At 39.7% G+C, this 18,505-nt stretch overlaps 1 pseudogene; it reads right to left on the reverse strand.

Annotated features, from left to right (window-relative positions):
• Window positions 1-17,053: 17,053 nt before the first annotated feature.
• LOC149160909 (endoglucanase 1 pseudogene) lies at window positions 17,054-17,829 on the reverse strand (annotated as a pseudogene).
• Between the last annotated feature and the right edge of the window lie 676 nt (window positions 17,830-18,505).

Here is an 18,505-nt window from a genome sequence, read left to right on the forward strand (position 1 = left end):
TATATGCCACCTTTTCAGGGCTAGACTCCAAGTCACTGCCCAGAACTTGATGAAACTTTCCAAGACAATGAAAGACACAAGGACAAAGCCTTCCATACAAAACATAGACAAGAACTTGACCTAGCAAGGCCTGATCATGACAGACATTCTGTCAAACACATCATGAACATGTAACCTACAAGTCATAATCACATATTTGAACATAGGGTGCTCATACTTATCTGAAGATCATCAAGAAGGTTTGATGTTCTCATATAGCAGTGACATTATCATATATTAGGTCATACATTCATTAACCATTCATTTACTAAACAAAACATGGTGAGAGTCATAATTGAAGTTTGTCATAAACCCATGCTTATAACCAACATATAACCAATAGATTAACAATGATAGAACAACCATTAAAATCACGTAATGACCAAGCACATTTGTTGATAAAACTTAAGAGGAAGGATTATTATTATTCATATTCAAAATCTTATCATGTAAGAGACTTCCACATATCACCCAACCATAAATTGAGTTGAACCAAATATTTCTTTCATCTAATCACCCATGTGCCATATTCTAAGCATGAATGTGGGACTCACAACGAAACTAACCATGCTTCTCAGGCTTTAGCACATATCCCACCAAAACCGGTCAAGGATTTATAGGCCCGAAGTAAGCACATATACAACTAGGCTTTATCGTATATCCCCCCATATACCGGTTAAGAATTTCTAGGCCCAAACAAGAAACATACACTACCAAGCTTTATCGCAATCCCACTATTACTAGTCTAGGGATCACTAGGCCCTAAACAAGCATGGATGCCTCTGGATCTCTCCACCTAAACCGTGAGGGATTTGTCTATTTCCATCCTCAGGCTTTACCATATATCCTGCCATTTACTGGTCAAGTATTCGTTGGCCCAAAAAGGGTATACATAATCAAGCTTTACCGCAATCCCACCTTTACTCGTCCAGGGATTCTTAGGCCTTGTGATTTTTCCTGAGACCACCTCACTCAGTTTCAAAACCATCTAACAATCCAGCTCAACCCAGTAAAAAAAACCCCATCACACCATGGCTATTCAGAAATGGCGAGGCAAGGTTGAAACCACTGTCACACCTAGAAAACCCACGCTAATGACAACAAGAGAACCAAATACACACATGCATGTACCATGCATGCCAAACTAGCAAAGAAACCATATATGCAACTTGATACTTGCAAGTAATCACATTGTAGCAGCTTGATCCAACTCTTCCTTACTTGATCTTTACTTTCCTTTGCCTTCCTCGTCCTTCCTTTGCTTTCCTTTCTCCAATGCTAGAGTGCTCCAAGAATGCTCTAAGTGTACAAGAATATGAGAGAGAGAGAGAGCTCCAAAACTAAACTGACAAAAGGTTAAACTAACAAAAGCCATGAACTGATCTTCATAAGCCTTTTTATCATTGAAGCCTCTAATTTCTTCATTTTCCTTCATTTTTCCTCACATGCAATTATGTGACCTTTCACCTTCCTTTTCTCCTATTTTCCATTATTTTCATAAATAAAATGCCAACTAATGCCTCTTTGCCTTAGTCAATGCCTTTGCCAATTTCCTTTAGCCATAATAAACCAAATGAACACCGCTAGGATGTTTTTCCCAATAATCAGCTTAGAATACTTGTCCCATGACCTTGGTCTTATTTTGCTTTTATTAACTTTATTACATGGATTTTTAATCGGGGTCGTTACAGAACCCTCCCCCTTGGGGAGCACCATCCTCGGTGTTCTATGACATCTACAACCAGCGAAACTATTGAAAACCAAAACATACTGCCCATGGAGCTTTATAACTCAACTCGTTGTAGTATTTACAATGACATCCTGCTGAAAACATGATAATCATATCATTTACAGGATGCTTTATAACACAACTCATTACAGTTTTTACAATAACAACCACATATACACTCATGCACATTTGCTTCAACCAACAAACAATCATAATGTTTATGGAGCTTTATAACACAACTCGATACATTATTTACAATAATATACACATATACATATGCAAATTTACTTAACTAGCAAGTAAAAGGATATGATCCCTGCATCTGCAAAAAGGGAATCCAGAGGCTCACACCTCCACCCTCAAAAGTAATACCAGGATGTATCTCCTTCCCAAGGGTCCATAATCCACTGCCAAGGTCAACCTACATCCAATGTCTAGCGTTATGATCCTTGCGCTACTTGTCCCCTCAGCAAATAGTTACCGACTCATTGTTCGAGGGCACACTCCAAATGTGCATTTGATTCCATCTGGCAATGTTAATGACCAAAATCAATGTATTCCCTGACCTTCCATTCTATACTACACAGCCCCTTGGGCAATCCGTTCAACCCCTTCCATGCAATCGCACACCTTCCAAGTTCTGCATGCATCCCCTTCTCTACTATGCAGTCCCTTAGGTGATCCCTCCCTTCGCAAGGTTTCCTTGCATCAGAAGGTCCAAAAACCAAGGCATATCCCTGCCTCAAAACCATCATACCAGTCATAGCATGCTTATGGAAATCAATGGACACTATTGGGTACTAGTGTCCCACAATGGCCCTGCTCCTAAAGTGCTTTACCAACATACTGTTGCCTATTCCAATTCCTTTCAGTGTTGTTGCTAACATGCTTGCAGTCAGTTCCAACCACCCAAACCAGGCATTTTCCATGTTTTCCTGTACCAAGCACATAATTGTCATTATATTCAAAATGAATTGAAATAAATTCAAATCATACCTCATTGGTAGCTCGTCAACAAGGTACACTTGTAATCTTGTTTACTTCCTACCATAATAAGTCAAACTAGTTGTTTAATCAAATCATCACGTATAAACATATCACACCCTGTTAGCTTAAAATGAAACCATCATAAATCACATGTAACCATCATAAGTTAGCGTCATAGATCATATGTAACCATCATTAGTTAGTGTCATAGATCACGTGTAACCATCATAAACCAGAGTCTTAGATCACATGCATAATAAAACTGAAATAAAATACCAATACTTATCCTTTAATCGGTTCTTTGCTCCTGCCTTTGTTATTTCGGTACCCTCACCGAGCCTAAAAAGCACCCAATACTTCTCTTCTCTTCAATCACATACGCACACACAATGTACATCACAATGCATACATCTACACATGGCATACAACACCATGCAATACATGCACCTACACTCGACATACAATACATACACCTACACCCGATATACAACACAACACATACACCTACACCTGGTGTACAACACAACATAATACATACACCTACACTTGGTGTACAACATAATACATATTTGTACACAGAGTACAACACAATGAATACACAACACCACATATCAAACATATCCACAACACCATATGTAAACAACGCCACACATCCAACATGTATAACATATATACAACAATAGTACTGCACATCCAGAGACCATGAATTGACTCTACCAAGAAACCTTGCTTCTAGTGTCTTTCCACTGTTAATGCTTGTTCCAACATGCAGCAAATCACATTGCTTTCATTTCGTTGATGTATCCCTCAGCATTACATGTCCATAACATAAACATAGACATAGTACAATCACACAATATCAATTCATATCCACATTATACTAACCTCATAGATCTGTCAGGGCTACTCTTCCCACTTTATTCCTCCTAAACCAAGAACCTCTTCATGCCATTCACGTGCATAAGCAATCATTCCTCAACGAGCAAGATACCTAACGATCCTGTCAGACAACAATATGCGTACATACATATATACATATATAGACATTAGCATAAAACAATCATGATCCCTGACAGCTTGCCAGTCAATGACTTACATATATCCATGTATATAAATATAGACATTAACATAATCATGATCACAACATAATTACCAGATATCATAAGGTCTAGGTTAAGAAAACTCTCGTTATCCATGCATCACATGCACAACATTAAGAACAATAGTCCCCAACATAGGCAAGGTATTTGACGCCTCAAATCCATTCACTTTACCTGTCCTGATTACCTTCCTCATGATTTTCTTGCCACCGTCCATTTATCCCAGTGGACCCTACTAGCTTAACCAACTGCCATACTCTTGCCTTCAGTTGCCCTTATACATGAACTGAGCCTCATCTGGGTCTTACATTACCTGTTGGGGTTTTATTTAGTTCTCCCCGAGCTCCATTACTTTCCTCATTCCCCAACCAATTCCCAAAACCCTCAAAATGTAAAAGGCAAGAACAAGAAAGCCAATAAGAAGAAAACCATGAAAGCCAATAGAAATACGACACCACAAACAAAGTGGCATGGCCATGCACTAGACGTAAACAAAACTAAAAATCAAGCGCAAAAAAATCACAAAGCACCGAAAGCACAAGACTAGAAACAAGCACCGTGACTCAATCCCCATGGGTTCCTAATGCTTCCAAGGGAAAGCTCAACCTTATCCTTCTTCAAGATTTCATTGCAGCCTTTTTTGCCATGCAATTCCATGCATCATACTACCATAAACACATAACTATGAGTGTATAAATAAACGTAACAATATATCAACTACCTTACCTTGTTGTGCTAATCATGATGCCTTGTAACTGAACACATCCATGCCATCTCCCAAGGGACTCCAATTCCCTTAACGGATCCAGCTATAACTAGAAACTAGCTAATATACCTGTCAAATACGTGTTCATGAATCTAGCACATATCCACTGTAACAACCCTGGTTAAAAATACATGTAAATATAAAATATAAGAACAAAGTCATGGGGCATGAATTCCAAGTTGAATAGTGGGAAAAATCATCCTAATGGGGTGTCACTTCAATTTATTATGGCTAAGGAAATTGGCAAAGGCAATGGAAAAGGCTTTAGAAAGCCACGAAGCATTTATTGGCATTTTATTTATGAAAATAAAGGAAATTAGGAGAAATGGAAGGTGAAAGGTCATAGGGTGCATGTGAGGAGGAAATTGAAGAAAACAAAGGCATCATTGGTACAAAGGATTATGAGGATCAGTTGGCAAGTTTTTTTAACAAGTTTTGGTGGAGCTCTCTTCTATTCTCTCTCTCTCATACTCTTGGACACTTAGAGTTTTCTTGGAGCACTCTTGGAGGAGTGTGGCATACTTGGAATTTGGAGCAAGAAGGCAAAGGAAGAGCAGGAAAGCGCAAGAGTGTTTCCGGGAAAATTAGTGTCTTATCAAACGACTAACCCTCTAGCTTTGGTAGCTAACCTAGAAACAATAGTTAAAGCAATTCAATATCTTTCCTATGAGTGATAGATAAGAAAGAGATTACTGTAACTTTCACTTGAATCCTCGCTTGATCTCCTTCTCCTTTCGTTGATCTTGTAACTCCCCCCCATACTTAACACGCTTGGAGAGTACCTGCATAGCTACAGAAACAAAGAACTGTCAAGGCATAATGATCCATCACAGCATAAACATCATAGAATCAGAAATATGATAAACAAATGAATGCAATTACAATTAACACAATCAATTGGAAAAAATCTTGAAGAACTTTATTGATATAAAGGAGAATTACGACCCATAAGAAGTCTGATCCAGTGCCATCCTCCTAGCTTCAAGCCTTCTTCACCTCATGAATCAACAAGAACACACCAACAATAACACAATGCTCACACCTCAATACTGAAACTAGCAATATTTCCTTACAACTCAGAATAATTCAGCCTTCTGACCTCTTAGATGGGAGATCCTTTTATAGATGATTGCAAGAGGGTGAGTCATCAATGGGGATGATGAAATGCCATTCCATTTGTTGAAATTAGTTCCACAAGAGAGGGGAATTGGAGATGGTTTCCTAGTTCCCTTAGTTATCCTTGGGTGAATTCAAAGAGGCAAGCGGCACAGGAGAAGTTTCTAGAAGATTCCATGAGTAACCAACTAACAAACTGTCCCGAAATTTTGTCCAACCTCACCCATCACACTTACTAAAGGGCCAAACTGCGATGCATCTCACTTAGACAGTGTAGCAGGTGAGATGCATCTCACCCTAACATAGGGCTTTCAGATATGGTTCAGTTTAGGCACTTTCTGGATGATTCTGAGATGGAAATTTTGGGGAATGAGGCATTCAGATGACTAAGCTTCTTTAGGGTATAAAACAACTCTTTTAGGGGTTGATGAGCCCTAATATCATCAACATATGAGTTTGGGGTTGATGTGCCCAAATATGTCTATAACAGTTGCCCCCTAAAGCATGAGGTCGTAAATGTTCATGTCGAGTGAAATGCTTTATCATGAGGATCGGAAGTTTCGAACTGGAAGGTGACCTACATAAATTACAATACAATACATCATGATAATATGATTTTTCATGAACTAGCTGAGGGAGGCATTCCCATGCTCAGTTTTATAAATTTTCATTTCATATACATAGATTAGATAATCGTCTGCAGATAAAGACTTGTGATTCTACAGATATAGAGTCATAATCCATGATTAGGATGACCATCTGTGTAGAGCCTTTGTACATTTGATGTTTTTGTATCCCTGAATATATCACAGCCCGGATGGATGAAACTAGATCCGGGGTCTTCAAACTCATTCAATCTTCACTCGATGTACAAGTCAAACCATGTGAAGAGATGTTCTGAGGTCAAACATGGAAAGACATCGCCTAATTACCAGCCAATGATGTGAGCTGTTAACAGACGTGAGAGGGATCATCGATAATGATAATGATCCTCAAGGTACTATAGTACATTTCACGTGGTGTGAATACATGATCTGATGTCGAACACCATGCAAAATCTTTCGGTCAAAGGCCATTGATGTCAACCTGTCGCCGAAAGAGAGAAAATTTCCATTGATGTAAACAAGCTTCAAAGCACTGGAAGGGTGTTTCTAAGTCAACTTCTTGGATAATGAGCTGATGTCGACAAGAAGCGACTCGTCGTAGGAGGGCCTTGATGTATCCCACATCTACAACACGAAACGAAGCAAATGATTTCTGGAGGTGAAAATGAACTGACGACACAAGATCCAGGAATGGTGGTCATGAAAAATGAAGGTTGGAGGTATTGCAGTGTATGAGACTTTAACTGGATGACTTCTTAACTGGATGACTTCTCTTGAACATATCGACGACACTAAGATGAATTGGTAGCGTTAACCCAAAAAGATGGATGGTATGAAAGACTAATGGTATGATGACCGGTGAACGGAATAACCCAACCCAACTCGACCACGGAGATGAAGTGAAAGTGTCATGTTCAAGAGCGACTTGCTACCATAAATTTTTCAAGATTTTTCCCTTTTTCCCCAGTCATTGCTGACCAGTAGCTCTTTATTTTTTATCAAGCTTGAGGAGGATAACATATGTTTGTTCTATAATTTGCCCTTCGGGCAAACCGGTCACTATTTGATGTTTTAACGAGTCTAGCGACAAGAAAACTCAGTCTCGTCTAGATGGACAGGTTTGTCGCTATTATTTTAACGAGTTTAACGACAAGGATAACTTGGTCCTTTTCATGTTTAGAGAGTTTCAAAAGGGACGAAAAGAAAACTCCATAAGTTCTTTTTCGTAAAGTAATCCATCAGGTCCGAAAAAGGATAAAATAATACAAGAGGGATGTCGTTTCCAATACTTTAATGAGCTGGAAGAGACAAGCGTTCGACTATCTTTTCATGTTTAAAGAGTCTGAAAAGAGTTTAAAGAGGACTCTACTTTGAGGAACGAGTGGTGTCTAAGGTAGTAATTGGTTCCGGTGATGTTGGAACTTCTCAAAACATATTGATTGAAGTGAAGAGGCTGGCTAATAAGACCACGCATTGCAGTTGTTCCTCAAAAAGGGTGAAACAACCAAGTGAAAGCGTATATCGCAGCCCGGATGGATGAAACAACCAAGGCTCATCTGACGAAAGAGGTTGATAAAATGGCAATCACAAAGGTTAAAATGGAAATGGGTTCATTTTTTCGCAAGCTTGAACCATGGGGAACTATGCTTGGATTCAGTTTCATGTTTACGCAAGCTTGAAATGAAAAATTATGTTTGAATTGGTTTACATGCTCCCAGCATGATGAAAGGGAGAGTCTCCTATAACCAGATGGAAGTCACTACGATGAAGCAGGATGGTTATCCAACACCTCCTTGGCTTCGTCCAGATAGACAAAGGTGAATGGGGTGATTCCCTTCACATAACCTACAGGGAAACTTAACTTTACCAAGGCTCATCTGATAAAAGAGATAGTGGTGATGGAATGAAGGTTCTTTTACGAGATCAGGTGAAAGAATCGATTGGGATTTTATGAGATCTAATCAGAGACTCAACTTGGAACTTGCTCCAGGGGACCTTGGTTTCATTTTTTAACGAGGTTGACACAAGACAAGGAACTATCCTCAGATTCCTTGTTTTATTTTTTAACGAGGTTGACACAAGACCAGGAACTATCCTCATTTTTCTTAATTTCATTTTTTAACGAGGTTGACACAAGATCAGGAACTGTCCTCACAAGAGCTGTTTCATTTTTTTAATGAGGTTGACACAGTAAAAGAACTATCCTCATGGACCTGTTTCATTTTTTAACGAGGTTGACACAGTAAAAGAACTATCCTCATAGGACCCTTGTTTCATTTTTTAACGAGGTTGACACAATGAAACGAACTATCCTCGTGCTCCTTGATCACAATCGTGAAGGAGAGATCTGGTTCTAATGCCCTTGGTACATGATGTACAACATCACTGAATTGGTCGTCAGTTGATGTATGTATGGAACAGGTTGCCACATAATTAACCCGTGGCGAGGATGATACCATTGGTATAAATGGACCATTTAGGGATGATGGTTGACTAGGAGCTCTATTTGGACTGGGAATGAAAGTTGGTCAACGGTGATAATTTTGCCTTCATGCGGGAAACAAATCACTCGAAAGAGTGTTGAAACAATAGCTCCCATGTCATAAACATAGTCGCACCCAAGAAGTAAATTGTAATCTAATAGGCTTGGGACTACCATCATGTTCAGATAAATTATTTTTCCTCCCAAAGTAATAGGTAACTGAGGGAGGATCCCTAACAGTCGACTGGTTCCTCTGTTAAAGCCCAACAGGTTCTGTGTAACCAGCACAAGCGGTGGCGAACTAAGCGCTTGCCAAGTAGTTAAGGAAAGGATACTCACTGATGCACCTTCATCTATAATAGTGCCAAATACAATCATTTTACAAACTTGTACTGTGATCTGGAAAGGCACATAAGAAGGAAGGCGGGATCCTACCAGTTGATTCCAATCAAAGGAAGTGACTAGACTACTTGGAGGGGGTACCGTAGAAACGGGAGAATTAACCCCTTGAGTTACTGGAGGATTTTCCTCCTGTCTTGATGGAACAGGCAGATTGCCCCCAAGCTCATCTGAATCTAAAGAAACAAAAAGAACCTGAGTGGTATGGTGTTCACTCTCTTTGGAAAAAGGTACAATTTATTGAAGGTGAAATCGGGTCAACAGTTACCTCGACCTGTTGATTTTGGTCGCTAGGTATAGACTCATAGGATTCACTTTCAGAGAGAGTGGGTTCAACCAATGGTTGATTTTGGTCAGTCGGTTCATCAACTAGTGAAGGATTTAGGGAGAGTTTCCTGTAACCAGATGGAAGTCGCTGCGGTGAAGTAGGACGGTTATCCAACACTTTCTTGGCTTCATCCAGATAGGGACAAAGGTGAATGGGGTGATTCCCTTCACATAACCTACATGGAAACTTAACTTTTCCTTTCTTTCCATGAACTTTACTATCACTAGTTGATGGTATGTCACCAACATGGTCTTCAGAGGTTGATGACACGGGATGATGTGAATGAGAACACCATTCTTCCAAGATCCGAGGAATATCAGGACAATTTCAAAGAAGATGGTCTCCCGCACAAATTTTGCATGGATATCGAACTTTGTGTGGCTTAATGGATGGTTTCTCATCAGCGGTTGCATTCAGAGCAATGGTTGCTTGGTTGCCCCTCTGTTGAATTTGCTTCTTCTTCTTCTTAGCCACCTGGTTACTAGTACCAACACTTTCACCAGGCGAAGAGGAAGAAACAAACGAGGAAGAAGGCAAAGGGTCAACTTTAGGATCAACTGGAGGTTGATTTTGTCCAGTTGGAGGCGTACTTGATTACGGAGAAAACACGACATTTTGAACCAAGGAGGTTGAAAAAAACCATACTAGCAAGCCAATGGTAAATCCCGGAAGGGACAATGTAGCCATATAAGGAGCACCAATATTTCCGAAAGAAGGAAAAGGACTAGGATTCCCATCAAAAGGAATCCCTTGATCGGTGGACTCCGGCTATGCCGCCATATGTTTCAACCTAAGATCAACTAAGGAATAGGGATGTTATTCACGGTCAATTAATTTTAACGACACTTTAGACGCAACTTTGCTTTTTCAGTTTTAAAGAGTCGAGAAAAAGCTAAATATGACTCTAGTCACCTTCGATTTTTAATGAGCCTGAAAGGACAAGTGCTCAGATGGACCTTTTCTTTTAGAGAGTCGAAAAGGAACGAAAGTGACTACTCTGGAGAATCTAGACAAAAAGATTTACCAGACCAATCGCAAAACTGCAATATACACCTTGGTGATAAATTAAAGAGAAATTACCAAGGACTTATGTACGACAGTCAATCTTCCCGAATGCTGTGTTCAGTGCATTGCGATCGATAAGGCGGCAGACTCGGTTTCCTATGGATAAAGGATTTAAGCCTATTGTGGTCTCCCAATATATACGTGACGGTACGGGGAGCATAAATCCGTGCTAGCACTTGTCGTATCAAAGAGGAGGAATCACCCAACCTTCAATGAAAACGATAGCCACTAGGTTTAACGACGTCGAAACACGTCTCTAGCCTAGACCTCTAAATGTGTTGTGTTAGATTCCAAAGCGTTGTTAAGTTCATTGAAGTTCATTTTAAAGTTGATCTTTCTTAAAAGTTTGCCTTTGATGGTTCACCGTGAAATGTGATCTGAAATTCCTAAAGATGCAATCTACAATGATAAGCAATCTTTTCGTTTATTTGACCAATGAAAATCCTAACTACAAGGGATAGAGCATAGAAGCACTTTTAAAGCAAACAACAAAGAGCACTCACTAATGCAATTTCCTTAAATCATATTTTTGCACACAAAACAAAATGCTAAATGCAAATGCATGTATTTGTTTTCAACTCTCCTTAATGTGAATGATTCAAAAAGGAAAACTAAATGTAGCAATGACTCAAAATGTTTCACTCAAAATGACAATTTTCGACAATTTTTCTTCAAAGAGGGAAAGGAAGACTCAAAACAACACTTTCAAATTTGGAGAAATATCTTTTCGACACTTTGAACAAACTCAAATCAAATAAAATGCATCAAAATAGTTTAATCGATAAGCTATGGAGGAGGATTTTGCGACACTTCACTTTTTTGATGAAAATTGAAGACTTTACGACACTTTTTCTATCGAAAATGACAAATCGATTATAACTACTTTTGATAATGGATTATAAATGAAAAACAAACACACAAAAACATTCACCAATCCTAATGTAAATTGAGGCTGATCTAAGTGATGTAAGTTGGCTTCAGTGATGCATTGCACTTTTCTCACTCGGGAAGTGAGATGCATATCAAGTCACAGTGGAAGACAGTGAGATGGTCAGGGAGCACTTCTGAAAGTGGTTTTGGCTCAAATTTGCAATAGTTTTCAATGGATCAAGCTTGGTTTTGATGAAAAATGATAAACAAAGTATGATAGAATGTCCTAAGAGGTTACTGAGCTACCAAAAGGGCATCTAGATGTGTTTTCAAGTCAAATGTTTAATTCATAAACTAAACTAGAGATTGACTGAAGCAACATTTATCTACTACGCAATTGCATAACAAGAGTGGTTCGAAAGCTTCCTGGCTAGCTTCAAACTCTGTCTATAGTTTATATAATTCAACATAGAACAACAAATAGCAACAAACAATCATCATTCCCCAACGGAGTCGCCAATTTGTTTTTGGGAAAATTAGTGTCTTGTCAAATGACTAACCCTCTAGGTTTGGTAGCTAACCTAGAAACAACAGTTAAAGTAATTCAATATCTTTCCTATGAGTGACAGATAAGAAAGAGATTATGAAAGACCAACCTGTAACTTTCGCTTGAATCCTCGCTTGATCTCCCTCTCCTTTGGTTGATCCCGTAACTCCTCCTCGTACTTAACACGCTTGGAGAGTACCTGCACAGCTACAGAAACAAAGACCTGTCAAAGCATAATGATCCATCACAACATAAACATCATAGAATCAGAAATATGATAAACAAATGAATGCATTTACAGTTAACACAATCAATTGGGAAAAATCTTGAAGAACTTTATTGATATCAAGGAGAATTACAACCCATAAGAAGTCTGATCCAGCGCCATCCTCCCAGCTTCAATCCTTCTTCACCTCATGAATTAGCAAGAACACACCAACAATAACACAATGCTCACACCTCAATATTGAAACTAGCAGCACTTCCTTACAACTCAGAATAATTCAGCCTTCTGATCTCTTAGATGGGAGATCCTTTTATAGATGATTGCAAGAGGGTGAGTCATCAATGGGGATGATGAATGCCATTCCATTTGTTGAAATTAGTTCCACAAGAGAGGGGAATTGGAGATGGTTTCCTAGTTCCCTTGGTCATCCTTGGGCGAATTCAGAGAGGCAAGTGGCACAGGAGAAGTTTCTAGAAGATTCCATGAGCAACCAACTAACAAACTGTCCCGGAATTTTGTCCAACCTCACCCATCGCACTTACTAAAGGGCCAAACTGCGATGCATCTCACTTAGACAGTGTAGCAAGTGAGATGCATCTCACCCTAACACATGGCTTTCAGATATGGTTCAGTTTAGGCACTTTCTGGATGATTTCTGAGATGGAACTTTTGGGGAATGAGGCATTCAGATGACTAAGCTTCTTTAGGGTATAAAACAACTCTTTTAGGGGTTGATGAGCCCTAATATCATCGACATATGAGTTTGGGGTTGATGTGCCCAAATATGCCTATGACAAAGAGGACACCGTGATCAACAACTACAACAGGCTATGTTTGCAGGTATCGAGTTGCATGTATTATTTCCTTGCTAGTTTTGGGCATGCATGGAACATGCATGTGGTTTTTTGGTTATGATTTGTCATTGGGCATGGAGGATTGCCTAGATTGACAGTGGATTTGCCTAGCCTTTCCATTTCCTGGACAACCTGGTGTTGTGGGTTTTACTTTTTTCTTTTTCTTTTTCTGGTTGGTTCTCATGTTCCTTTGGATGTGGGTCGAGTTATTAGTTCTTGGAGCCTTGGTTGGACAAACGCTCTAGAAGCCCTGTAACGGCTTTGGTTGAGTTATTGGTCCTGGAGCCTTGGACAAACACTCTGGAGCCCTGTAACAACTTGGGGTTGAGTTATTACCGGAGCCTTAGTTGGACAAACACTCTGGAGCCCTTGGTGGGTTGAATTACTAGTCCTGGAGCCTTTGTTGGAAAAACGCTCTGGATCCCAATAGCAATGGTGGGTTGAGTTATTAGTCCTAGAGCCTTGGTTAGACAAATGCTATGGAGCCCGACAATAGCTGTGGGTTGAGTTACTAGTCCTGGAACCTTGGTTGGAACAAACTCTCTGGAGCGCTGGACAACTTGGGTAGAGACTAATCTGGTGATGGTTAGTGATGTCCAACCATGAGGTGGAATCACTAGTTGAGGGTTGAGGTGGTTTGGCCTCTTGACGCCCTAAATCGTTTTGATTAATTTGTTTTGTGAGATCCCACATTCATGCTTGGAATATGGCACGGGGTTGGCTGGTCGAAGAGAGATTTGGCTCAGCCATGTCTATGGTCAGGTGGTACGTGGTAGTCCCAGACTTGGCTGCATTTTGCATATGTTAATAAGAGCTCTTTTCCTCTTGTAATTGATGGGTAAGTGTACTTGTTATTATGTTATCTTGATGGTTGTTTTATCATTTTTATGTTGTTGGTTATATGTTGGTTATGAACATGTTTTATGATAGTGATCATGTATGGCTCTCATCATATTTTGTTTGGTAAATGAATGAACAATGTGTCTATGGCCTAATAGATGAAATTGTAGTTAATGTGTTGATTCATCAATGCTTCGTAACGATTCTCGGATAAGTATGAGACCCCTATGCTCAGTTTTGTTGTTAAGACCTGTAGATTTCATATTCGTGATAAGTTTGACGAAATGCTTGGCATGGCTAGTAGGGGTCCAGTCTGGTACTTGTTGATGTTTTTGCAAATATATCTTTGTTCCACTGTGAAATTTCATTAATGAAGGTGTCATTGAGTTCTGGGCAGTGACTAGGGCTCTAAGCCTGAAAAAGTGGCACATATCCCAGAGACACAAGCATAGCATTGGGGAAAAAAGTCCCCAAAAGCTCCCTTGCCCTTGTTGTGGGAGCGTCCATAGCCTCCCAGACGCACCCTTGTCCATATCAAGGGAGCGTCCAGGGGTTTGATGCACTAAAACTTTAGTTGGTCTCAGAGGCTGGTTACTTGAGTGGTTGGGATGGCTCCTGGGAGTTTTGTTGCTGATGTGGAAGGTTTGTGTGATGTGTTCCATTGGTTCCACTTCCTTAACTAACACATAGGAAGTTGAATTATATCATAGTAACTTCTCGTCACATGTTTACCCTGGTTGGTCGGTTACTTGGGTAGGTGTGGGAGGAGGGTGTTACATCCACGTAATGTCAGATAAAATCAAGGTTAAGAAGACTTCTTGTATTCATGAAAAGCACTCATTCGTTTGAAATTGTAGTTTCCAAACCTTGCCAAACGAATTCTCACCCAATTCTTTTCTTTTACCTTTTACTTTGTTGCAATTGAGTCTTATTATGTCTTGTCACATCACCCAGTTGTTAGCTATACAAACAAATCCACTATTACCTTGTCATGCTAATACTAAGCATGTTGCCCTACAATTGTTCACACATGTAATTCACGTGTTCCAAAGATCAAGACATCTTGTCTATTAATTTGAAATCAACCTTTACCAAGACTAACAACCATGTCATAATCAACTAACAATAGTTAATTATAATACCACAACTAGCACCCACTTACACTCAAGTGCATATCAATTGTCTCAACACATAATGTGTTAGTACAACCATATTAAAACAAGATCATTCCTTCATGCAGTCTTATAGACATATACTCATATCATACAATTAATCACACATTCAAACAACCTATAAACATACCATGTTAGATAAACCAAATAGACAACATAATCAAACTCATACCTCAATATATCTTAGGGGAGGTTATCGGATCTACACAAATAGGTCTAGATTAGTATGACAAAATATCACAAATATATTGACTCATACATGAATTTCATAACCACAACCATCTACACAAGCCAATCCAGATTAGCATGATACACATAACATCAAGATCTTAAATGCAATGAACATACTCATCACATTATGTATGACCGCAATGCATATAACAACAAGTTACTACCATACATGACTATCTAACGCATGTGTATATAACCGCATTGAAAAACTAAAATTTATTAGGCATGTAACCATAACAACAATAGAATGGTAGACATGCATATAACAACAATTAATTATACATGCATGCCAAACATACAATACATGTATGACGATTTTTAGGCCGATAGGCCTTCCTTTGAAAGAGACTTTCGTCGTCCTTTTGCTTCTCACGTTGACACCTGGACCGTCTACACTTTTGATCTCCGTCTGACATTTGTGCACAGGTTTTTAGCGCCACCAGTCTGCTTTCCACTGACATCTGTAACGCATTTTCAGGTTTTTAGCGCCACCCGTCTGCTTTCCACTAACATCTGTACGCATTTTCAAGATACTCGTCGTGGTCTCCTTCAATTACTCGTCATGGTCTTCATCATCCTTTAGACGAAATGGTAGGAATTTCTGTTACGGTCTTCATCCTTCAGTGGAATGGTAGGTATTTCTGTTATGGTCTTCATCCTTCAGGCAGAATGGTATCCATTTGTGTTATGGGCGCCAAAAATCGATGGATGCCTTCCTCTCAATGCAGAGATGGTAAATTTCCATTCTCTCTCAAAATCCAAGCACTTCAGCTGTGGAGATCTTGAAACACGCACAACCTTACCCCTAACACAGAAGCCTAATTCGGTGCATTCGAGCAGTGGGCAGGAGCCTTATTCTAGCGGGGAAGAGCCGAGCGTATACATACAGTGCGCGTAGGCAGTAGGTATAGGTATGGTTTGTTGAAAGATAAGAGAGCAGTTCTTCTATTAGTTTGTCTTTGAGTAGTTTTTCCATTACTTTTTTAGAAGAGCCCACTGACAAGGAGACAGTACAGATGGAGTCACGCTCCAACCATGGTAAGCGACAAGTGCTTATGTTCCCATATAGGTAATAGTTCCTATCAGTGTAGTTCCGGGATTTCCTAGTGTTCTCAGATATTGAACCTTCCTCTGCGTTGTTACAGGTAAACGCTATGCTGATCGTCTACGCTGTTACAGGTAAACTCTATGCTGATCTAATCAGAAGATATGTTAACTAGACTTGGCCTTACTGTGTGAATATGATTTTTTCGAGAGCTATACGAACAGACCATTGAAGCATGAGAAATAGTTATTTTGTGTACGCAATATGCCAAAGAAATGAAGGTTTGTTCGGCATGATGCTCTATCTTCTGCCGAAGAGACAAATTCTTTCCCTGCATTCGGGCTGCAATATGCGAAAGGACAGGGATGTCGCCGTATTTTTTGGATTATCAGGTATTACGAATCAAACAAAGAGCTGCAAATGTCATGAGACGCACAAAGTGTGTTTTTTTCTGCCTCGGGGCAAACATATTCATCCAAATTTCAGGCATTGCTGAGGCTACAACATTTCTATTACAGGTACTGTCAACATATCATAACAGGTTCCTGATCGGAGGTGAATGCTCTACGTTAGATGCTTATTAGTCGCCCATATTTTAATTTACCTGAGTTGCAGTTTGAAAAAGACTTTGAGAATAAGAGAAGTCGGATGTTCAGAAAACGATGGACGCGGCAGCCATTGCTGCTGCAGTTTCTCCAGCGACATCGGAGCCTGGATTTTGGGTGTCGATGCTGTAAACAGTACGAGATGTGTCCATGTCTTCTGGTCGCTCCCAGCAATCGTGATCAGTGTTGGGAACACCCACCTTGGCAATCACAAATCAATAAGCATTTACTCATGCATTTCTTGTCTGTTATATTCTTCGGAATGCTTGGATTGAGTGGGGCAGGCTATAGCTTTCATTCGGTCATACCTGCATGAAGATTTTGTTCGGTTGGACGGTAGCTTTGAGGAAATAGTCCGTAGCCCAATGAATCGCAGCTTTGGCATTTTCAATCTTCTGGCCCATTACATTGCCGAACTCCAACACGCTCCAGGCTAACATGGTAGTAGTAGAAGCCATTGGAAACCCAAATTTTACGTTATCGCTTGCGTCGTAATATCGTCCAACCAAATCAACCTGCATTCATTCGATTTATTTAGTACCCATTGAAGAAAAACTAAAACAGTTGAAGGGTTGAGATGAAAGGCTAAAACAGTTATTCGTATGTTTTTAAAAAATATCCATACATTCTGGTCGAATCCGTCTGTGAAGGCTGAATCTTTCCTCCATGTCAATCTCTGATTTGGTGGAAGAACACCCGACCGCTGCCCCTCGAAGAACGTAATGCTCTTTGAGAGGGCATCTTTGTAGTCAAAATTGCCATTGCCAGGGAAAGAAGAGTCTAGCACCTCTCTGAATCTACTCGTTGCTTCTATTTTGATCATTTCTATAGATAGAACAAATAATAATATACCGAACTTATTCATCTTTCTTGGCTGGGCAGACACGGTACTGAGCACTAACCTGTAATGACTGTGAATATGTAGAGTCAGTTCAGGAAAGTTCATCCGAGGGAGGGACATGAATTTGAATAGGAATGAGCTATGTGCTAAACTAATGGAAAATTGAGGTTAGTGTAAAATGTGAATCCCTTCACCCCTCTCGTAACAGGTGAGGCGATAAATCGTGACAGGGTGGCTGTGGCCGAAGACATTCCACGTGCATGTAGCATTTTGGTGCCAACAGAAAAAGATTGCTTTCAATACTTATACCAATGCTAACTCTATATATATGCAGAAACTTACAACTTCTTTATCTAATCTGCTGGGATCAACTACTTACACCCCAATTTCCACGCCTGCCAGTTATCCTTGCCAAGAGAAATCACATGCATCGCTCGAGAGTCTGACATACTTGATCTCCTACAGTCAAATGGCATTAAGAAAAGGAGAGAGTACAAATGGCGTTCTAGAGGTACATTAATTATGCTCCAAAGAAATTGACTTTCACCTATCTCAAACATTTTCGGTCATGTTTTTTTTTTTTTTTTTAACATAATCGGTGGCTGTTTATATTTCCAAAAAAAGATTGAGGAGACTAGGCTCCTGAGTTACATGGCAT

Source organism: Pinus tabuliformis, chromosome 5_2, assembly GCF_031772625.1.
Source record: "Pinus tabuliformis cultivar Carrire ecotype Pingquan chromosome 5_2, CPIR1, whole genome shotgun sequence".
Classification (NCBI taxonomy): domain Eukaryota; kingdom Viridiplantae; phylum Streptophyta; class Pinopsida; order Pinales; family Pinaceae; genus Pinus; species Pinus tabuliformis.